This window comes from Lynx rufus, unplaced genomic scaffold, assembly GCF_022079265.1.
Source record: "Lynx rufus isolate CCGP_SWC_20201006 ecotype Redwood Valley unplaced genomic scaffold, mLynRuf1.p SCAF_14, whole genome shotgun sequence".
Classification (NCBI taxonomy): Eukaryota; Metazoa; Chordata; class Mammalia; order Carnivora; family Felidae; genus Lynx; species Lynx rufus.
Window position 1 is genome coordinate 17,951,185 of NW_025814828.1, and position 25,028 is coordinate 17,976,212.

Genomic DNA, 25,028 nt, shown 5'->3' on the forward strand with positions numbered 1-25,028 from the left:
TAAATCTCCCTGATATAAAGAAGGAAATTTAGTTAAAAAGATAGGCCAGTCCCTTGATATTCAGGATACAATCTAGTTCTTTAGACAATTAGAAATAACTGCCTTACAAATCTCTACAAAACCAGAAATGCAACTCTAGAAACAAGTCAAAGCATACCTATCTTTACCACTCCCTGAACCTCACCTATTCCTCTCAAAATGTTTGTAGATATTATAAAAGGTCTGGATATTGGAACAAAATTGTCCTGTACTGAAGAGAAAAAAGGAAAATTTGTAAATCACAGTTATCCTGAAATTCTAAGAGGAAAAAAAAATTTTTTTTAGATTCTCTGTCCCTTGAAATCAAAATAAATCTTATGTCTTTGAAATGTAAACAGAGTGCTCACTTTGGCAGCACACGTACTAAAATTGTAATGATACAGAGAAGAATTAGTATGGCCCTTGAGCAAAGATGACACACAAATTGATGAAGCATTTCAGATTTTTTTTTTAATTAAAAAATAAAAAAATAATAGGGGCACCTGGATGGCTCAGTCCATTAAGCTTCTGACTTCAGTTCAGGTCATAATTTCACAGTTCTTGAGTTCAAGCCCCACATCAGGCTCTCTGCTGTCAGCACAGAGCCTGCTTCGGACTCTCTGCCCCCCCCCTCAGCCCCTCCCCCCCCAAAATAAACATTTTTAAAGAATTATAAATAAAATAAAATAAAATAAAATAAAATAAAATGTAAACAGTGCCTACTCAAGAATGGGGAAAAAAAGGGCTGTGTGTCAGTGTGGGATTGGGGAGGGAGAGGCCTTTTTAAAAGGCAAACTGCTGATAGACCTCTTAAGCCCAGACTCTAGTGGCTCTTATAACAGGCAGATATGTTCCAAATCTCAACCTTGGAGAAAACTTGGATACTCTGTGCCTTTGTGATGTAAATGTTCAATTCTCATCTTTTCTAGGATGTAAGTCATTTTTTGAAATGCAACTTCTGGGGAGAAAATTTTCAACAGAAAAAAAAAATGTTGGCATTTGGAAATTGAGCTCCTAATGTTTTCTCCACAAAGATTAGTAAAAACAAGCTATAAGATTTTTTATTGCATCTTGTCTGTGTATGTGTGTCCATATATGTTGTAAATGTGTGATATTTTCGCTACCTCTCGATAGTCTTGCCAAAATTAACTTGTAAAAAAGCTCTATGTGGTTGGTTTGAAGGTAAGCACTTATAAGATTGGACATTTAAAACTCAGAAAGACAGAAACTAACCCAAATGTTTTTCAGGTTCACGTGATCTGGGGAAATATTCAATATTAAAGCTAATTTAAGGATGTTGGTTAAATTAAAATACACATGTTTTTAGAGTTACTAGCATTAAATATAGAACTTTTAGTCTGCCTATGTTCACTGAAAGTCAAATAAATTCATTATTTCTATTGCAAAATTTGTCCAAAAAAACACCCACAATCATGGTTGACTTTGTCTAATGCCTCATAAAGTTTTGTGACTAATCTAAACATAATTGTTAGAAACAAGTAAATTAAATAGATGTAAATAAAGTAAAAAGGTAAGTAAACTTTTAAGTAGCTTCAAAATCTTTGATAACATGAAACTTTAAAATTTTGCTGTTAAATAATGAGTTAGGTTAAATTTATTGATTACCTAAATCACTTCGAAGTAAGATAAAATAATAAAACATCAAGTATGAAACATAAGTTTATCTGTTTTTGTCTTATCGCAGAGAAACTAAAGATAAATATGGGTCTGTTAGTAAACTTGGTTTGTGCTTTATTTAAATACGGTACTATGAATAAAGCACATGTATAAAAATTAAGAAATGTATTCATAAGTTTGCTAATATAAAGAATAATCGTATAACTGATGGTTCACAGTTACTACTTCGTTTTCACTAGAAACTAAGGTTTCTAAAAGTTCTGAATTCTAATAAATGTAAATAAGACTACTGGAAATAATCAGGGAAACAACTCTGTTTGCAGGGAAATAAGATGTGTGTTTTTGGTAAGAAGTAGCATAAGAAATAGAAATACACTTTTGTTGAGGGAAAGAAAATAATTTCGTCCTAAAATGGGGCCAGTTATTTAAACTGAGGACAAAATGTGAATGTAAAAACAGTTGTAAAAGATTTACTGAAAAAGAATCTTTTGAAAGGAATTTTATGTGCAGTCAGTACTGGCTAAGGTTAACATAAATTTAAGTAAGTAAATGAATTTTAATATCAAATATTAAAATTGTGTTTTTGTTAAAAGGACAAAGTTTTCTTGAACTATTCATCTGTTTTTTTTTTTTTAATGTTTATTTTTGAGAGAGAGAGTGCAAGCAGGGGAGGGGCAGAGAGAGAGGGAGACAGAATCAGAAGCAGGCTCCAGGCCCCGAAACTGTCAGCATGGAGTCTGACTGGGGGCTTGAACTCACAAACTGTGAAATCATGACCCCAGCCGAAGTCGGACACCCAAGCGAATGAGCCACCCAGGCATCCCTATTCATCTGCTCTTAATAAGAAATTATAAACAAAAGTTTTTCTTTATCGTTAAAGGTATCTGCCTAAAAAAACCCAAGGATTCTGTGTTTTGTCAAAATAATTTCCTATTTTTATTGAGTCTGTGATTACTTAAAAAAAACCTGAGTCTTAAAAAAGCTAAATTTTGCTCACTACTATGTAACCTTCCGTATTTGCCTTTAATACCTTTTATTGTCACTTTGGTTAAATGGATAAATATTGTTTCATAATATTTTATGATTTTATTTAATCACATTTTCAAACCTTTTAATAGTTTTTTGACATACTTCCCAAAATCACTGTCTAAAATTAAGTCTTTTGACCCCAATCTCACCAAGGTGTTTCAGAGAGTTCCTGGAACATTTCAAAGATTGTATGAGACATTAAACAAATTAGGCTTATTTAGTATGTTAAATTACATCAGAAGCCTTGTCAAATAAGTGATACTAAACCCTCTTAAGATTATATTTGTGTAGATGCTATTGTGTATAAATGTTATTAGGATAATTCTAAAAACTGTATGAAACTCCTAGAAATCTGAAGTCCTGGTATGTTATCAACTTGAAATGTTGTGTATCACAGACATAACCAAATTTTCTTCCTTTTTTTTAATGTTTATTTATTTTTGAGAGAGTGAGAGAGAGCAAGCAGGGCAGGGGCAGAGAGAGAGAGGGAAGGAGAGAATCCCAAGCAGGCTCTGCGCTGTCAGCACAAAGCCTGACTCAGGGCTCATTCTCACAATCCATGAGATTATGACCTGCGCTGAGATCAAGAGTCAGATGCTTAACCAACTGAGCCACCCAGGTGACCCCATAACCAAATTTTCTTGTCAATTATATTGTAATGAACTCTAATTACATCTCTGACCATGGCCACTTTTAAGTCTGGTCATTTACAGTTACTGTTTTACTCTGATGATGTTGCAAATGTGTTTCATATTAAAGATATTCATAGAAAACCTCAAAGTATAGGTTTCTGATAACCTTAGGATCCTAAACTGATCCTAAACTGAACTAAGAATTTCTAAAACTAGAGGGAAAACTGGATTTAAGCAGAATGAAAATTAATAACATGAGACTCAATGAAGTGAGGAAGTAATTGTAATTTTTATGACTTTCTGTTTATTTTTTTAATTTTTAAGAAATGTTTTATTTTTGAGACAGAGAGAGAGAGCACGCCAACGTGCACACGCACCCAGAGAAGGAGCAGAGAGAGGGAGACAGAGTTTCCAAAGCAGGCTCCACACTGACAGCAGAGAGTCCAATGTGAGCCTGGAACTCATGAACTGTGAGATCATGACCTGAGCCGAAGTCGATGCTTAACCAACTGAGGCACGCAGGGGCCCCATGACTTTCTGTTTAAAATGTTGCTGACTCTTTAAAAAAATGCTTTGTTTTTCCAATTAAAAAAAATTTTTTTTCTCATAGGGTGAGAAACTGACTGGTTGGCTCTTGATCTCAGCTCAGGTCATGATCTCACCTGGTTCTGGTTCTGCACTCACAGCACAGAGCCTGCTTGGGATTGTCTCTCTCCCTCTCTCTCTGCCCCTCCCCCATTTTTGTGAACACTCTCTCTCAAAATTAATAAACTTAAAAACATTTTTTCTCTTAAGCTTACTGATTTACAGCAATTTGATAAAATATACCTTTGTGAACAAATTGAAACATTTATCTTTTGTTCCTACCTGATGCCTCCAGAATTCAGAAACTGTCAGTTGAGTGTTCTTATATGTATTTTTTAAGATTAAAAAAAAAATTTAAAGATTTTATTTTTAAGTTATCTCTATACCCAACATAGGGCTCAAATTCACAACCCTGAGATCAAGAGTCTCATGCTCCACTCACTGAGCCAGCCAGTCGCCCCAAATGTTCTTATATTTTACTTTTTTACAAGTTATTTATTTATTTTGAGAGAGTGAGCTTGTGTGCAGAGGAAAGGCAGAGAGAGAGGCAGAGAGAATCCCAAGCAGGCCCCACACAGTCAGCACAGAGCCCTACATGGGTCTCAATCCCATGAACCATGAGATCATGACCTGAGCGGAAATCAAGAGTCAAAGGCTTAACCGACTGAGCCACCAAGATGCCCTTCAACTGATCTTCTCACTGCACTTATATAAATGATCAGGCCAAGGTGTTTTGAAACTAGACTTATTTAGCAAATAGATTAGTATTAATTAGGCTATCTTTTGGTAGAATGAGGGTGATTATAGAGACAAAATATGTTTCAATAACACACCAAGTAAATATTAGATTCTAATACTGTTTCTTATAAACTAGACCAGATCCTGATTTCTTCTAGTTTCTTCCAATGCCTGGCTACCGTTCTCCAAAGTAACATTTCTGAGTCTTTTCCCATCTTTCTGAGTTGGATACATTTGAGAACTAAGACTATCCTTTCTCCTGAAGCCCTGCGAACTAAATAGGAACGACTTAATGTAAACTTCAGAGAAATCTCCACAGTAGCTCCCATACAGGCAACCTTTATGCCTGTTGCTCTGTGGGCCTTTCAGAAGGATCACCACAGGCCACCTGGCTGGCTCAGTCAGTGAAACACAGGAGTCTTGATGTCAGGGTGGTGAGTTCAAGTCCCACATTGGGTATAGAGCTTACCTAAAAAAAAAAAAGAAAAGAAAGAAAGAAAGGAAGGAAGGAAGGAAGGAAGGAAGAAAGAAAGAAATTAGGTTTCCAGAAGCATGTAATTCTAACAGAAAGAATGTCAAATAAACTCCTCTTTAAAAAAAAAAAGAAAAATGAAAAAAGATCACTACAAACACTTGAACTATAAACCAAGAAAATCTATCAGACTGCCACCACCTGCTGTCACTCTATCCACAGATGATTCAAGCTTGACATCTAGAAATCTCAACTGGATACCCTCAGAACTCGCAAACTGGTTTATAATTTGATCCAATCATTAACCATTTTTTTTCTTTTGTTTCCATAGAAATGCCTCTTATTTAAAACCTGATTGCTTAAACCATAGGCCCAACTTTGAGAACACAGCTGCATCACTGTCTTCTAAAATGGGTTTAACTGAACTGACTTATTGCAAGGACTGGTCCACCAAGACAGAATGATCTACCTGCTCAACTTTTATACGTGAAGCTTAAGGGAAGTGTCAGAGGAGGGAACTACAGGGGCCAAGGGCAGTACGCTCCAAGATGGCCCACTCTGGCATGAACATTATTTCGAGTCAAAAGCAATCAAAACCCAGCAGGGTAAGGAAAAACTCTTTATCCCCCCTCAACTGCCTGCTGATACCAGAAAGACAGCTATTTACAGAGATTCCTCTCTACCTAAGAAACTTATCCACATAATAAGACAACTTTGTTTTTTTTGCAAAACAAAACTCCTCTCACCTTTCTGTTAATAAGTTTTTCTCCCCCTTTGTATCCTCAGACCCCTACCCTGCTCCTGAGCTCATATAGCCTCATGTTGCTTGACTATCTTTGGAATTTCCATGTCTGTGGATCCCCCATACCTATGGAGTTAAATTTGATTTATTCCTGTTAATCTGTCTCATGTCAGGGCACCTGGCTGGCTCAGTCAGTGTAGCATGTGACTCTTGATCTCGGGGTCATGAGTTCAAGCCCGACACTGGGTGTGGACCTTATGTAAAAAAAAAAAAAAAAAAAAATCAATCTGTCTCGTGTCAATTTGATTCTTAGTCCAGCTAGAAGGATCTTGAAGGGCAGAAGAAATTTTTCCTCCCTGACACAACCTTTCGAATTTACTCATAATATCCTTAGCTTGGCTAAAAATGTAGCTTTCTTATCTAAGTCTGCTCTGATCTAACTTAACAAGCTTCCATATTCTAGGTGGAAGCTGGGAGGAGGGACAAGATCAAGTTCAATTTATTTTTTATTATTTTTTAATGTTTTTTTTTTATTTTTGAGAGAGAGAGAGAGCATGAGCATAGGAGGGGTAGAGAGAGGAGGCACAGAATCTGAAGCAGGCTCCAGGCTCTAAGCTCAACGCGAGCTCAATGTGAGGCTCGAATTCACACAAATGGCTCATGCCCTGAGCCAAAGTCAGATGCTTAACTGACTGAGCCACCCAGGCACCCCCCAAGTCCAATTTATTAACCTCAATTCAATACTATAATTTAAAATGTTTTTGTAGGTGATCATTCTCTACTTGGATAACTCTGTTAAGAACTCAACCTCTAAGATTTCTACCCCTCCCTAAACTCCTCTCCAAGAAGACATCCAGGTGTGAGAGGGAGTGTGGCTTTCATGACCTCAAAATGGCAAAGGGCAGATGTTAATCCTCCCAAAGAAAAGCACAATCCAGACCTCACCCCTTCTGTCCTCTGCTTTCCCAGCAACCTAGCTAACCTACTTTCTGCCCTAGTACTTTAACCTGGGAGGAGATCGGGACAGTTGTGTCTTGTGACTTCCCTCCCAGACTCTACTCCCCTTTTCCCCTATAACTGACCCAGAATTGCTTTTACCTTCATTCTTTACAGCCTGGAGTGTCTCCCTTCCATTCTACACTCAGGCCCTATGTATTAAAAAGGAAGGCTTTGTCATTTGGAAATCCCTTTCTCCAAAAAGCTTGGGTTTTATGTACATTGTCTTACTAAAAAAAGGTGAAGAAAATGAGCTTTGAAATTCAAAGCAGATGAATGGCCTCTCTGTTATGAGCAGCACCTGCCTGTCCTTTCTTTCTTGGGACAGTAAGCTTGATGACTCTATCAGAAGGCTAACAAGAAATAGGATTTAAAGGGGGGAATCAAAATGCATTGACATAATTCCTATAAAATATGTTCCCCAGAGAGGTGAAATTGCATGAACTAAAGAAAGGAGATTCATTTTCTTGAAAGCCTGGTGAGATTCATCTCTTTTTCTTCATAGAGACAAAGTTTAACTTTGAAAAACATGACCGTAATGAAAATATAGGATGATTACGTGTCACAGGTTTTATGCATTAATGAAGAAAGAAGGAGGATGATAAATCTGGGACAAAGGAGAATTTGAAAGACAGAGATTTATATGTTCAAAAAGGGAAAGCATGCTAAAATAAGTTTGCTAAATTAGAAGCAAAATAGGACCATAAAACCAGAAATTCTGCACAGAAATCTTTTGTATCTCTCCTGGACAAAAATCTACAAGTTAACTTGTCTGAACTTTAATCAAGCAACAGTGCATTCCTCTGAAGAACTAAATAATCCTTGAGTGGGCCTGTTAGATAAAGACCTTGAAATAAAGCTTTAGTCCAACATTCAAAGGATAAGCAGTCATCCTTTTGCTTTTGTTCCAAGTGTTGGGTAATTTTTCTTCACATTATCAAGTGTTGCATACACTCCACCCACCTTAACAGATACAAACTCAGTATGGTGGAAGCTGATGAAATAAAGAGCCACGAATGGATTTCTAAAGAGTCTACAGAAATAAAACATGTGGCTTAAAGCAAGGCTAGTTTTTGGCCTTAGAGACACAAATGAATAGGTATCTGTAAAAACCTAAAATGGTGATGTTGCCCCCAACCTACAGATTTTAGAGATATCTTATTACTCACAAATTACCCTTTCCTTAGCATCATAATCTAAATATATCTAATTGGGTATAAATGATTCCATTACCAAAGCAGATTAATCAGGTTAAATGAAACCATAAGGGCATGTGATGATTTTTAAATGATAGGTTACATAAGTTACCACAGCCCACTTAACATATGCTATCCTATTAGTTTACCACAGTGACAAACATGATTTCGTCAGTAATGCATATTCAGAGTTGGCTTACCTTTAAGGATTTTAGCACAGTTCACATATAAACCACTCTCCAACTGATAGTAGTTTCCAAAACAGATCTGGTTTTTAAAAAGTTCATAACCGCTCATTTTTAGTCCCATCCTCCCTATTCAGATGGTTATTGAAGTATCCTCTTGATTACAGAGCAATGAAAGAAAATGAAGATTATAAAAGAACAAAGTCTATCCTGAGTAGCAGTTTCCCCATGGAATTTTATTTTCTGAGTAGAGCACTAGATCGTCTGATTAAAAAGCTCAAGTTTTCTGAAACTTTCTATTGATGTCTATGGTGTGTAACATGAGCACGTTTCCATGTTAAGGTTATTCAGCTGTGGAAAACACAAGAACTCATTCAAAGCTTTTCCTTTAAAGGTTGAAGAAACCTAAGACCACATGTTGGTGCAGCAATGAGAAATCTTTAAATGTCTGTCAGCAACTGGTCGGCATTGGGTTTTGTTTGGTTGGTTTGGTTTTTTTTTTTCTTTTTTTTTCCTTTTTGTCCTGCAGGAAAGCAAAGACAAACATTTCAAAAAACATTGTAACTCAAAAGAATGACCAAAGCTAAGAAATTTAAGTAAGTGTGTCACAAACACAAGAACATGGATTTTGTTGGCTAATCCAAATAGATAATTAATCATGTTCCTGACAGTTTGGAATGCAGATTTGCCTGCTATTTGCAGAAACATTAACAAGCAGGCCAAGGGCTTTCTTGATTACTGGAAACTGGAGTGGCTTGAGGAGCTGTAAGTCAGTGATTTCAAGATCTACAGATTTTTTGGACCAGTAAAATTTCAAAATAATGTTGAAGACCAACATGGTGTTAACTTCTTATTTAGCCAAATAATATTGGGGGAGATATCTTAATATTTATAATTGATATCCAATTATAATATATCCAGTTTTTTGGGTTTCTTTTTTGAGGCTAGTTCACAAATGGATTCACCAGTAGATTTGGTGGTCAAGATATCTTTAAGGTAACCTTAACTTCTTTCCCAAACCTTTCCTTAGTGACTAACAAGCACATTCAAGTACCTGCCATCAGTGACTGATCAAAATGAATGCTACTCCTGAGACAAGTGAATGTGACAGGATTAGACTTTGACTCTAGATAGGGTCTTGGTTCTTGAGAGTTCCTCCTTAGGATCATCCTGTCTTGAGGATTTTTTCAAATGGTGAGGAGATAGGAGATGTAAGCATTAACCAAATTCTGACTGGGTCATGTATTTGGCTTTCTTCTGATCTACATGACCTTAAAACAAAAATCAAGTCAAATTCCTTAAATGCCTATCATTAAGAGTGTTGTGCTGAGCTTTGGGGCAAGATTTCTCAAACTTAAGTCTTAATAAATAGAGCCTGAGAGCTTTCCAAAAGGGCAGACTTCTGGGTTTTGGTGCCATCGGTTCTGAATGAAGTTGAGATGGCAGCCCTGCAATCCCAATTTTTAAGAAGCATAATGTGATTTTGATGCACCTGGTCCATGGACCCCCATCTTGAGAAATGTTGTTCTAGGAACTCTGAAGAAGTAATACTTCCAATTTCAGTAATGGCACACTAGCTAATTCTGATCACCCTTCCTGCTGAACATAATTTACTAAAAATCTTCTTAGAAGCATCAAAAAGCTAACAAAATGGGAATGCAAGCTGGTGCAGCCACTCTGGAAAACAGTATGGAGGTTCCTCAAAAAACTAAAAATAGAACTACCCTACAACCCAGCAATGGCACTACTAGGCATTTATCCACGGGATACAGGTGTGCTGTTTCCAAGGGACACATGCACCCCCATGTTTATAGCAGCACTATTAACAATAGCCAAAGTATGGAAAGAGCCCAAATGTCCATTGATGGATGAATGGATAAAGAAGATGTGGTATATATATAAAAGGGAGTATTACTCAGCAATCAAAAAGAATGAAATCTTGCCATTTGCAACTACGTGGATGGAACTGGAGGATATTATGCTAAGTGAAATTAGTCAGAGAAAGACAAATATCATATGACTTCACTCATATGAGGACTTTAAGAGACAAAACAGATGAACACAAGGGAAGGGAAGCAAAAATAATATAAAAACAGGGAGGGGGACAAAAACATAAGAGACTCTTAAATATGGAGAACAAACAGAGTTACTGGAGGGGTTGTGGGAGGGGGGGATGGGCTCAATGGGTAAGGGGCACTAAGGAATCTACTCCTGAAATCATTGTTGCACTATATGCTAACTAATTTGGATGTAAACTTTTAAAAATAAAAAATAAAATAAAAATAACAAAACATTCACAAATTACTAGGATGAGATCTGGAAGAAAATGGAAATGCAGAGGGGTGAGCCTAGCTATTTTCAAACATGTTTACCTTAGGGTCATTAGCTGATCCTGAAGAGACATTTGAGAGGGTGAGCTGTCTGTTAGGCAACCTTATGGGATTAGGGAGACAAAAGTCAGATCAGGACCTGACAAAGGTGGACACCTGATAAACCACACCCTGTTCCACATGCACACAGTCCCCTACAAGTAAGGGTGAACTGGAAATAGCTTGCTAAGAAAATCTCAAATCTTGAACTTGAACTAAAGTGATCCTGGAAAAAGCAAATGGTCATTCTCTCTAGAAGAAACATCAAACTGGGCATCAGTTTTTTCTACAAATAATCTTTCTAGCACATAGTCAAAGATAACTAAGTCTTAATAAGAGATAAAAAACCATGAGCAAGAACCACTAGGAAAAATGAACAGCAAAACATAATGGGTAAGTTTAAATGAACATTGACTATGAAACTGTTATTATGATGTCCTGTGGAAATAGATATTTAAAATGCATGACAATAATAGCATAAAAGTTTAGGAGGGGGTTAAATATTCTAAATTTCTCACATTTAGAGGGGAGGAAAGATATCACTTAGCATTAGATATTTATAAGTGAAGGGTACATGCTATAACTAGGATAACCACCAAAAGAATAGAAGAAAAGTCGAGGATATCTAAACTAAAAGAGACTTTAAAATTGAATGATGAAAATTACCAATCCATGGGCACCTGGGTGGCTCAGTCAGTTAAGCGTCTGACTTTGACTTAGGTCATGATCTCATGACCTGTGAGTTCGAGTCCCCCGTCAGGGTCTGTGCTGACAACTCAGAGCCTGGAGCCCGCTTTGGATTCTGTGTCTCCCTTTCTCTTTGCTCCTCCCCTGCTCATGCTCTCTCTCTCTCAAAAATAAATAAACATTAAAAAAATTAAGAATAAAATTATCAGTCCAAAAGAAATCAAGGAAGGAAAGAAAATGGAACACAAGACAGGAAAAGTATCTAGGTGCTCCTGGATTGCACTTTGGGTTGTCTCCTGAGGGGAGAGATTAATGTATTCTATGTGTGTAAATAAAGGTATGCATGGGTATTTATTTAGATGGCCAGGACTTTAGAAATGTCAAAGTTTGCTAATTGTTCCCTGTGTCCATTATCCCTTTCTACATTTTAGTTACAGAGCCCCTGTGAGCGTGAGCTCATCACATGGCTGCCCACCAAGATACTACATTTCTCAGTCTCCCTTGAAGGTAGGTGTGTGGTCATGTGACTGAGTTTGGCTGAATGGGATGTGAGTGAGCTCAAATAATGTGTATTTATCTTTTTTTTTAATTTTTTAATGTTTATTTATTTTTGAGAGAAAGGGAAACAGAGCATGAGTGGTGGAGTGCCATAGAGAGAGGGAGACACAGAATCCCAAGCAGGCTCCAGGCTCTGAGCTGTCAGCACAGATCCTGACGTGGGGCTCAAACCCACGAACTGTGAGATCATGACCTGAGCCGAAGTCGAGCACTTAACCAACTGAGCCACCCAGGCACCCCAATGTGTATTTATCTTTATTAAAGATGGAGCTTTGGGGTGCCTGGGTGACTCAGTCGGTTAAGCTTCCAACTCTTGATACCAGCTCAGGTCATGACCTTGTGGTCAAAATCTGCGGTCATTAGATTCAGCCCCCAGTCGGGCTCTGAGCTAAGCGCCGAGCTTGCTTGGGATTCTGTGTCTCTCTTCTGCCCTTCCCATACATGCGTGCACTCTCTAACTCTCTCAAAATAAATAAATAAATCAACATTTTTTTTAAAAGATGAAGTTTTCTTGGGGTGCCTGGCTGGTTCAGCCATTAGAGCATGCGACTCTCAGGGTTGTGAGTTCGAGCCCCATGTTAGGGGTAGAGATTACTTAAAAAATAAAAAATAAATAAACAAAAAAGATGACGCTTCTTGCCCTGATTTTTCCCACACCAATTGGGAAATGACAATGATTGGAACAATCCCTTGGGTCCTAAGAGGCATGCCGAGAATGGCAGAGCTCACTATCGGTCTATGTTCCTATATATCTTTATGGAACAGAGCTGCCCTACAGGCCCTGAACTGTTATATAAGAAAGAAAGAAACTCCTGTAATCTATAGCTATTGTACTTTGGAGTTCCTTTGCTACAGCAATCTTGCCCGTGTCCTAACTAACACAGAGATGTGTTATGGAGTAACAAAGGTTAGTGGGAGAGGTGAGGGTGAGGAGGAAGCTGTTGTTGTGAGCCTTAATAGCAAGCTTAGGAGTCAGGACTCTAGGGGATTGGTGAGGTGCAGCACTGCAGAGGGACCACCAGGTGGTGGTACTATTGGTGGTGGTGGGGAAGCTGATTAAATGGCTTCAGCCACCTCTTGTGATTTTTATAATTCTATATCTCCAGAGATATCTTTCTCCAGAATTCCATGCCCTTATTTCCAAGGACTGGCCAGACTTTCTCTCTGGAGGTCAAATAGGCTCCTCAAACTCAACATCACAAATCTTAGCTTTCCTCCCCAGAGAGCCTTTTCTTCTTCTTGTGTTCCCTATTCTGGTTAATAATTGCTCCCTTCAATACCACTCTGCACTCAGTTGTCCTCACTAGAAACTAGGGTCACCCTTGATTCCTCCTTCATCATCATACACAGTTTCTTATAGAGATAATCTACTTCCATTCTTTTTATTCATTTTGCTATTCTCATTGCCAATGTTTTGATTTGGGTCTCCATTATCTCTCACTTCAAATGTTGCAGTATCCTCCTTCCTAACTGATCTCTAATTCAGTTTTGTGTGTGTGTGTGTGTGTGTGTGTGTGTGTGTGTTTTTCCTTGTTTTTTAATTTGAGAGAGAGAGTGAGAGCATAAGCAGGAGAGAGGGGCAGAGGGGGGGGGAGAGAGAGAGAGAGAGAGAGAGAGAGAGAGAGAGAGAGAGAGAGAGAGTCTTAAACAGGCTCCAGGCTCAGCTGGAGCCCAATGCAGGGCTCCATCTCGTGACCCCAGGATCATGACCTGAGCCGAAATCAAGAATCGGATGCTTAACCGACTGAGCCACACAGGTGCCCCTCTAACTGGTCTTTCTCATGTTTCACATTGCTCTTAGGGCTATTTATCCAAAACAAACTTGACCATGTCACTTCAACCTGTTTGTACACTTTCTCCCTTTTCTTATAAGCCAAGGAGCCCAGACTCAGTACAGATCTGGTCCCCTTTCAAACCCCTATCAAGCCCCTTAATATGCTGGATCTGAGCACACTGGGCCTTGTCAGTGTCCTCTCTACCTGGAGTGTTCTTGTCCTGTCCTTACTTAATGGACTCATACTCAGCCTTCAAAACCTAGCTTAAGTATGACTCATTGGAAAATTTTTCCAGGATCCTCTGGCTTAGTTACTTAGTTATTCCCATCTCAATAACTGAAGTTAATGAATTAATTAAAGATAGAATACTAAGAACTCTCTCCAAATAAGTAAATAAACTGTAAAAAAAAAGTGGGGGGCACCTGGGTGGCTCAGTCAGTTAAGCATCTGACTCTTGATTTGGGCTCAGATCATGATCTCACAGTTCATGAGTTTGAGCCCCACATTGGGCTCCTCACTGACAGTGCAAAGCCTGCTTGCAATTCTCTTTCTCTCTTTCTGTCTCTGCAACCCCCCCCCACCATATGCTCACTCTGTCTCTCTCTAAATAAATAAATAAATAAACAAACAAACAAGTAGACTTTAGAATACTAAGAAATGAATCCCAAAGAACACACCTAGCAGAAAAATACACAACTTCAGAAGTACAGAATTTTACAACTGGAAAAGGAACTTCTAGATTTTACAGATTATTTTAATGTGTTTAGCATTTATTTATTTATTTATTTATTTATTTAAGAGAGAGCACAGGGGAGAGGGGCAGAGGTTGAAAGAGAGAGAGAGAGAGAGAGAGAGAGAGAGAGAGAGAGAGAGAGAGAATCTCAAGCAGGCTCCATGCTCAGTGCAGAGCCTGATGTGAAGCTCAATCCCAGGACCCCAGGATCAACACATGAGCCAAAATCAAGAGTTGAACACTCAACTGACTGAGCTACCCAGGTGCCCTCTTTATTTATTTATTTTACAAATATAAATAGCTTTAATGAAAGCCAAGGGCAGTCCACAGAGCCCCGACAGCAGCTACCAGAGCAGAGTAGGAGGCAGGGATGCAGATTATCTTAATGTGTTTATAGACGAAGTTTAGAGAAGTTACATGACTTTCCCAGGATCAGGCAGCAGAACTAGAAGACATAGGTTTCTGGTTCTGTTTCTGATGCTGTTTTCCTACACTTTGCTGTGAAAGTGTTAGAGAATAATTTAATAGAAAGGTTTGTGTGGAAGGTTGAGTTTAAAGTCTTGGGCATTTTGTCTTGTGGACTAGGTTGCATTTGGTATGAGATATGGAATGATGAAAATGTCAGTGTAACCTTGTCACAGAGATATTTATCTAAGTTATGGGCCATTTTCCCATAGGGACAGATAGAGATCATGTGTACATACCAATGTGAACATTCAAAACCAGAGTATCTAGTTCAGAGGCTCTAACTACTTTTTTGACCCAGGGGCCCTTTCAGTCTGGCTTTAAATAATGCTTTTTTAAAAAAATAAAAAAAGATTTTATTTCTAAGTAATCTCTACATCCATTGTGGGACTCGAACTTACAACCCGAGATCAAGAGTCACATGCTCCACCGACTGAGCCAGCCAGGAACCCCATAATAATGTTTTTGAATGCATAAAACATCAGACATAGGAATACTGCTATATGTACTTCTTCATTTAATGTACTAAATACAAGATCTAACACCAGTCCGATAACTACCATGATTTTGAAGTAGCAATGAGCATAAACAATATTTTGATATCTGCAGCAGTCATGTGATATAAATGTATTTGTGATTTCTATTGGTGACACGTCACAGGACCTGCTAACAGGACTGTGGTTTGATACTTACATTTGTAGTTGAAGGAGACACTTTTGTTAGAAATCACTGAAAATGAAGAGGAAATGTTTTTCTCTCAGATTCACTGATCTGCTAAACCCCAGGTTGAGAACCCCTGGGTTAGTCCAATCTCTTCACTTTAAAGGTAATCTTTAAAGTGAATCTTTAAAGATTCACTTTTATCTGCAATATGTAAAATGAGTTCAAATAAAATTAATTCAAAGAAAACCGTTGATGGAGTCTATGCAGTTGGCCTCTCTCAAATCAGCACATTTCCCTTAAGGAACTTGGGGTTAAAAAAAAAAAAACTTGGAAAAGTTGCTCTTAAACCATTTCAGCTTTTTTAAAAATTGAAGTATAATTAACATATAATGTTACATTAGTCTCATGCATACAGCATATTGATTCAACAATTCTGTGTATATACATACATATGTACGTGTATGTATATATATATGTATGTATGAGAGAGAGAGAAAGAGAGAGAGAGAGAGAGAGAGAGAGAGCAGGGGAGGGAGCAGGGGAGAGAGGCAGAGGGGAAGAGAGAGAATCTTAAGCAGGTTCCACACTCAGTGTGGAGCCAGACAGAGGGCTCGATCCCATGACCCTGGGATCATGACCTGAGCTAAAATCAAGAGTTGGACACTTAACTGAGCCACCCAAGTGCCCCTGATTCAACATTTTTATACGTTATTCAGTGCTTGCCATAATAAGTGTGGTCACCATCTATCACCAAACAGTGTTATTACAATATTATTAACTGTATTCCCTATGCTATACTTTTCACCTTTGTGACTTGTTTTATAACTGCAAATTTGTACCTCTTAATCCCCTTCATCTATTTTGCCATCTCCCTCCACCCACCTCCCCTCTGGCAACCACTAGTTTGTTCTCTGTATTTAAGAGTATTATGGGGTTTGTTTGTTTTCTTCATTTATTTTGTTCCTTATATTCCACAAATAAGCTAAATCATATGGTATTTGTCTTTGTCTGTCTGACTTACTTCACTTAACATAATACCCTCTAGGTCCATCCATGTTGCCACAAAGACCATTTCTGCTTTCTGCTCAGTGTTCCTGGTCCCTAAGGCCTGCTTGGTACAAAGGCCCTTGGGGAAGGGGGGTTATAAGAACGATTTTCAACTTAGTATCTCAATGAATTATGCTGCCACCATACTAAGAACAAGAAATATGACACAATTAATTTTTGAATAAATGCCAATGAGTAGATAAATGATATATACAAATATCAAATCATTATGTTGTAGGCCTGAAACTAATATAATGTCATATGTCAATTATATCTCAATATAGAAAAAGGAATAATGTGACTATAGGTTTGGGATGCAAATTCACCTGAGCTGTATTCTGGTTATTTTTAAAAAATACATTTTGTAGGGTGTGGAGTAAAGCTGTAAAATACTTTTTAAACCAAAGAATTGACTAAATGTGCCCAAACAACTTATTGAATTCATGTCTCTACCATTGATTTATAATGCCTCCTTTATCATGTATTAGATTATTAAATGTACTAGTATCTGCTTCTTGAGTATGTAATATGTAATTCTTTAATTCTTGTGCTACTCATGTGCTACACATAGGCTCATTTAATTGTATCTCTGAAATTTTGGACATTTGAACAACAATAATAATAACAATAAAATAATAATAATAATATTTAAAAAGATAATATTTAAAATATTAAATATTTAAAACATTAAATATTTAAAATAATATTTAAAATGATATATTTTTTTTTTTTTGGGACAGAGAGAGACAGAGCATGAACGGGGGAGGGGCAGAGAGAGAGGGAGGCACAGAATCGGAAACAGGCTCCAGGCTCCGAGCCATCAGCCCAGAGCCTGATGCGGGGCTCGAACTCACGGACCGCGAGATCGTGACCTGGCTGAAGTCGGACGCTTAACCGACTGCGCCACCCAGGCGCCCCTAAAATGATATTTAAAAATGCCCTGATAAAGAACAAAATACCTAGCCTTGAAGTGAACTGTTGTTATCCCGAGATCCTGAGCAGCTGTGTCTTTCAAATCATTTTGAGTACCACCAACAGTAAGAAATACCTTTTTTCATTAGCACACACATGCATGCATACGCATATATGTGATTCAAAGAAAAGTTTCCCCAAACTGACCTCTCTCTTTTTTTAATTTTTCTACCTCTTCTTCTCCCTCTCCTTCTCCTTCTCCTTCTTCTTCTTCCTCTTTTTTTTAAGTATGCTCCACACGGAACCCAATGTGGGGCTTGAGCTCTTGACCCCGAGATCAAGACATGAGCTGAAATCAAGATTTGGACTCTTAACCAGTGGAATCACCCAGGTGCCCCTAAACTGACTTCTCTTAGTAAGTGATGAGGCCCACTGATAACTTTTTTTCTATGACATTCCATTCCATTCAAAGAAATCCTGGCCAGTGACCTGCTATTTATGACCAAAGATTAAATTGCAGCTCATAGCTTGATAAACATTGGACTGGATGAATTCTGACATTCTATGAGATATGTATGGATCACATAAATAAGTACAGTAATGGGGCAAATGTTTTCAAGATATACTTTTGTTTTATTTGTATCTCTCTTTATTTTGAGAAGTTTTTTATCTACAGAAAAATTTGAAACAGTAAAATAAATGCCCTATACCACTCACCAAGATTGACAATTATTTTACCACATTCTCTCTTTCCCAATACCCCCACATGTGTGTATTTAAGTTTATTCATATTATTTTTGCTAAATTACTTGAAAATAATTTGTAGATGTTATTTTTTAAATTTTTTTAAGTTTATTTATTTATTTTGAGATTGAGAGAAAGCAAGCAGGAGAGGGGCAGAGAGAAAGGGAGAGAGAAAATTCCAAGCAGACTCCACACTGTCAGCTCAGAACCCGATGCAGGGCTCGAACCCATGAACTGTGAGATCACGACCTGAGCCCAAATCAAGAGTCAGGTGCTTAACTGACTGAGCCAACCAGGAGCACAGGCAACCATTATATTTTATCCTGAAATATAATATTTGATTTCATTTATATTTTTTTAAGATTTTTTTTATTTTTAAGTAATCTCTAACATCCATCGTGGGGCTCAAACTCAAAACTCCAAGATCAAGAGTTGCATGCTCCACCAACTGAGCCAGCCAGCCACCCCTGGAATATAACATTTTAGCCTGTATCTCTTGAGAGTAGGGATATTTTGCTCCAAAGTCACAATATTATTATCATATCCAAGAAACTTAACAATGCAACAATATTACCTAGTATATAGATCACATTCACATTTCCCCAGTTGTCCTTCAAATGTCCTTTATAGCTATTTTTCTCCCAACTCAGTATACAATAAAGGACCATGTAGTGACTCTTCCATATGAGACCCTAAACAAGAATTCCTGAACTGAGCCCAGTCAATTCACACAAGAGGTAGTTTTATATCTCTGTCTTTCTCTATATATAATCAAGAAATAATACACACACACACACACACACATATGTATATATATATATATATATATATATATAATTTATTGACATAATTTTAAGCTTACAGAAAAGTTGCAGGAGTAGTACAATGAATTCCAAAAAGTCTAGAGTCACCAAATGTTAATACTTTGCTATATCTGCTTTATTCCTCTTTTAGTCTCTATCATTGATCTACTCTATCGGTATCTCTCTCCCTCATTGTTTCTTTTTTTTTCCCCTAGTTGTTTCTTTTTTTTTTTTAATTTGTATTTATTTTTTAAATTTACATCCAAGTTAGTTAGCATATAGTGCAACAATGATTTCAGGAGTAGATTCCTTAATGCCCCTTACCCATTGAGCCCATCCCCCCTCCCACAACCCCTCCGATGACCCTCAGTTTGTTCTCCATATTTAAGAGTCTCTTCTGTTTTGTCCCCCTCCCTGTTTTTATATTATTTTTGCTTCCCTTCCCTTATGTTCATCTGTTTTGTCTCTTAAAGTCCTCATATGAGTGAAGTCATATGATATTTGTCTTTCTCTGACTAATTTCGCTTAGTTTAATACCTTCTAGTTCCATCCACATAGTTGCAAATGGCAAGATTTCATTCTTTTTGATTGCTGAGTAACACTCCATTATGTGTATATACCACATCTTCTTTTTTTATTTTTATTTATTTTTAATTTTTTTTAGTGTTTATTTATTTTTGAGACAGAGAGAGACAGAGCATGAACGGGGGGAGGGTCAGAGAGAGAGGGAGACACAGAATGTGAAGCAGGCTCCAGGCTCTGAGCTGTCAGCACAGAACCCAGTGTGGGGCTCGAACTCACAGACCATGAGATCATGACCCGAGCCAAAGTCAGAAGCTCAACCGACTGAGCCACCCAGGCACCCCTATACCACATCTTTTTTATCCATTCATCTATTGATGGACATTTGGGCTCTTTCCATACTTTGGCTATTGTTAATAGTGTTGCTATAAACATGGGGGTGCATGTGCCCCTTCGAAACAGCACACCTGTATCCCTTGGAGTATGCCTAGTAGTGCAATTGCTGGGTCGTAGGGTCATTCTATTTTTAATTTTTTGAGGAACCTCCATACTGTTTTCCAGAGTGGCTGCACCAGTCTGCATTCCCATAGTTGTTTCTGAACTAAGAGTTAGCAGTAGTATGATGCTCCTTTATCCTTAAATATTTCAGTCTGTATTTCATAAAAATAAGAAATTCTCTTATGTAACCATATACAGTTTAAAAAACAATTAACATTTATACAATGCTATAGCCTAATCTCTATACTGGATTAAGATTTCACCAACTGTCCTAATAATGTCTTTTATAGCAGAAAACAAAGCCTCTAAAATTCCAAGATATGCAGTTGCCTTCAGTTATCTTGCCTCTTTAGACTTTTTAAATCTGGAACACTTTCTGAGTCTTTGTATTTCATGACCCTGACATTTTTCAAAAAGCTCAGGACAGTTATTTTGCAGATGGCCTTCACTTGCAGTTTGTCTCGTGTTCCTCATGGTTAGATTCAGAGCATGCATTTCGGGCTGGCATGCCCGTGCGCCCGTGAGGCTGGTTCAGGCTGGTATCTGCCAGTGAGTAAAGTTACTGCTTTCACCTTTCTAATTAATAAATTTTGTTTAAAGAGATACCTTGATACTCAGTAAATATCCTGTTACTATCCAAACTTTCTCCTGCTGGTTTTAGGACTCACTGAGGATTTTTTTTTTTAAGATTTTACCTTTAAGTAATCTCTACACCCAACCTGGGGCTCACACTCACAACCTCAAGATCAATAGTCATGTGCTCTACCCACTGAACCAGCCAGGCACCCCAGGACTTATTGCCTACATCAGTTATTATTATAACAGTGGCCAAATGGCCAAATTGTGATTTTTATATTTCCATCATTCCTTTACATTTATTATTTGGCTTGCTATAGTAGGGAAGATTTTCTCCTCTTATTTATTTGCTTGGGTTTGTTGTTGTTCATTCATTTAAATGTGTACTCATAGATTCTTACTTTATTCAATAAATTATAACCCTTGGGGCACCCGGGTGCCTCAGTCGGTTAAGCATCCAACTATGGCTCAGTTCGTGGTCTCACAGCTCGGTTCATGGGTTTGAGCCCCACATCAGACTCTGCACTGACAGTGCAGAGCCTGCCTGGGATTCTCTGTCTCTGCCCCTCCCCCACTCGCGCAAGAGATCTAGCTCTCTCTCTAAAAAATAAAACTTAAAAAAAACACTAAAAAATAAATTATAACCCTTAGTGTTATTTACACTTATGCTCAAATTGTTCCAGAGTTTTTCAAACTGGCTTCTGTGACCTTTTAACATGTCCCCACCATGTCTTGAGCACTTCCTTACTTTTTGGCACAAGATGATCCAGGCTTATCCTGTTATTTTCCTTGCTCCAGTCCTAAAATCAGCCATTTCTCCAAGGATCCCAGGTTCTTTTTAGGAGAATGTTATTTAGAAACCAAGATCTGGGTTCTGGGTATGTTTAATTTTGTTGGGATTTGATTACTTCTAGACCCTCTCAGCAGACAGAGCTGGGAAATAGATTCATGTATGTACATATACATATGTATGCATATATAACACACGTGTATTGAATACATACATAACATTCACACACATCTATACCATTTCTATATCTAGCTGTCTCTACGTATTAAAACTGATACTTCTGGTTCCAATCCAACACAGCAGTTCCATAATTGTAACTACCTTCTCCAACAATGAAAATCTGGATCTCATCATTCACAATATATTGACTTATTCAGTCAATCCTAGAGTGCATAGACAGTAGTTTCAGAATTGTGATCTCATGCCTATGCTAAAAAAGCTTTCTTACTAGAGTTCAATATTTGTTAAGAGTTCATTTTCCCTTTAGCCTTGAGAGCTTGTGGTCCAAATTCTGGGTATCAAAATTACTTTGATTAATGCCTCCTTCCCCGATGTGACTATGTTATGCATTTGAAAAGTGCTTCTGTTTATTAGTTGTATTCAATTTTAAGATCCCCTAAATTGTTATTTTAAGCCACTAAATTCAGCAATGGATAACCAGCAACCATGGCACCATATCATGAGACACTTGATGTCAGTTTGCCCCATTATCATTAATGAAAAGTTGGATCATTTGGTTAAGGTCTCATGTACCAAATCACTCCATTATAATTATTCAGTAATCTGTGGGGTGTCTTATCTTTTTTCTTTAGTAAGTCTTGATACATGAACTTAAGACCACCATAACTACAATCGAGGGACCCTACTTCAGAGTTACATTTTTCTCTGTGGAAATGCCTTCCTTAATACCATAGGAATACAGAGAGAAAGCTAGCACCTATTGACTGATTACCCAGCAGGTGGACTCCACAGCTTGCAGAGAAGGTGGAAACCCAGCTGTGATGAAAACACTTAATTCTATTTGTAGTTCAACAGAGTCTGTGCTTGAAACAGAATGCTACAAACTGTAGGTTTTCCAACTTGTGATTCTGATCCCAAATCATGAGATTTGGAGAAAGAAAAGAAGCAAAGAGCAGTCTTTTTATTTTAGGCTTTTCATAAGGAGCTCCGATCGGAAGCCCACTGAGAAAGAAGTCTATTAAGGACACTGCTTATCACTTTCAGAGTAACACAGTTGTTTCCTAGTTAGGACAAAGGTCCCACCATGTAAAATTAGTCTGTTCATGTTGCTTTCTTGGTTAAGTCTTTTGATTTCTGCTTTTAAATATATCGTCTGATCATATTCAAGCAATTAAATCACAGTCCTTTTATATTCCAAACTTACAAACATTCATGGCTAGGGACACCTGGGTGGCTCAGTCAGTTAAGCATCTGACTCTTGATTTCGGCTCAGGTCATGATCTCACGGTTTATGAGCCCTACATTGGGCTCTGCACTGATGGCATGGAGCCTGTTTGGGATTCTGTCTGTCTCTCTCTCTCTCTCTCTCTCTCTCTTTCTCTGCCCCTCCCCTGCTTGTGTATGCACTGTTTCTCTTTCTTTCAAAATAAATACACTTTAAAAAATTTTAAAAACACAAATGTTTACGGCTATATCTCTGGCACCTAGGATGGCACTTAGTAGGGGTTGAGTGTGTGCATACACGCATAAGTGAATACATGGGGATTCTCATTCTTTCATTCATACCTTACAGATTTATAGCCTGCCCACTGTCCTGTTAGATGCCAGGAATTACTGTAGGCGTTGAATCACAAAGGTTAATAAAATACAGCCCCTGCTTCGAGGGCTCACAGGCTAGACGGAAAGAAACCTAAACAGTGAATTATAAAACTTGGGAGGGGGCAGACACTGATAGAAATATGCACTGGGTTTGTTGTTGTATTTATAATGTATTTATTATAATACATTGTCCATGTATTCACAGTTTAGACGCATCGAAGTATTATTCACGGGGAAGTGCAAAAAAAAAAAAAAACCCACAGCATCTCAGCAAGCAGCACAAAGAACATATCACAATTCTAGAAAAGACAGGTGGAAGACACCGCAGTCTTGTATACATATTTATCAACGTCATCACCATCATCATTTTTTATTTTTATTTTTAAAAAATTTTTTTAACGTTTTATTTATTTTTGAGACAGAGAGAGAGAGACAGAGCATGAATGGGGGAGGGTCAGAGAGAGAGGGAGACACAGAATCTGAAACAGGCTCCAGGCTCTGAGCTGTCAGCCCAGAGCCCGATGCGGGGCTCGAACTCACGGACCGCGGGGCTCGAACTCACGGACCGCGAGATCATGACCTGAGCCGAAGTCGGCCCCTTAACCGACTGAGCCACCCAGGTACCCCCATCATCATTTTTTAAAAGGATTATTTGAATTAGCTGACAAGTACCTGGGGTAACCAGTGTTGCTAAACTGTTTCAGAGTAGTGCAGTTTTATAGGAACAGTGAAGAGAGGGGTGAGAAAAGGCCTCCTGCAGTTAACCTGAGTTAAAATTGTAAAATGCTTTTGTGAGATTTTTCTTAGTGTAAATTGTAGTTTTAAAAATGAAGACAGTTCGGGGCGCCTGGGTGGCTGAGTAGATTAAGCGGCCGACTTCAGCTCAGGTCACGATCTCGCCGTCCGTGGGTTCGAGCCCTGCGTCGGGCTCTGGGCTGATGGCTCAGAGCCTGGAGCCTGCTTCCGATTCTGTGTCTCCCTCTCTCTCTGCCCCTCCCCCATTCATGCTCTGTCTCTCTCTGTCTCAAAAATAAATAAAACGTTAAAAAAAAAAATTAAAAAAAAAAGTGAAGACAGTTGGAGAAGCACCTGGATGGCTCAGTTGGTTAAGCGATGGACTTCGGCTCAGGTCATGATCTCACGGTTCGTGGGTCCGAGCCCCGTGTTGGGGTCTGTGTTGATAGCTCGGAGCCTGGAGGCCGCTTCAGATTCTGTGTCTCCTCCTCTCTCTATCCCTCCCCCGCTCGTGCTCTGTCTCTCTCTCTCTCTCTTTGTCTCTCAAACATAAATAAACATTTAATAAATAAATAAATAAAATAAAAATAAACACAGTTGGAGGGGCACCGGGATGGCTCAGTTGGTTGAACATCCAACTCTTGTTTTCTGCTCAGGTCATAATCCCAGGGTCATGGGATCGAGCCATAAGTCGGGCTCCACATTGAGGTGGAGTGTGCTTAAGATTCTCTCTCTCTCTCTCTCTGCCCCTCTCCCCCACACACGCTCTCTCTCTCTCTCAAAATAAAAAAGAAAAAGAATAAAATTTAAAAATGAATACAGAAAAAAAATTAAGACAGGGTGCCTGGTTGGCTTGATCGGTGGAGCATACAACTCTTGATCTCAGGGTTATAAATTCATGCCCCATGATGAGTGTAGAGATCCAAAAAAATAAAATAAAATAAAATAAAATAAAATAAAATAAAATAACTGCCCCCAAAAAAGTTAAAAATGAAAGTCAAAAAAGAAAAGTATTTACAAATCATGCATAGGTCCACCCATACATAATGGTAAACATCTTTGTTTATATGCTTATTTTTCTAGAACATATACATTTTCAACGTTTTATTTATTTTTGGGACAGAGAGAGACAGAGCATGAA

At 38.1% G+C, this 25,028-nt stretch overlaps 1 non-coding gene across 1 annotated transcript; it reads left to right on the forward strand.

Annotated features, from left to right (window-relative positions):
- Positions 1-378: 378 nt before the first annotated feature.
- On the forward strand, positions 379-486 carry LOC124509760 (U6 spliceosomal RNA). Its single transcript, XR_006961529.1, has one exon. It is a non-coding gene; the product is annotated as a U6 spliceosomal RNA (small nuclear RNA).
- The last annotated feature ends 24,542 nt before the right edge of the window (positions 487-25,028 follow it).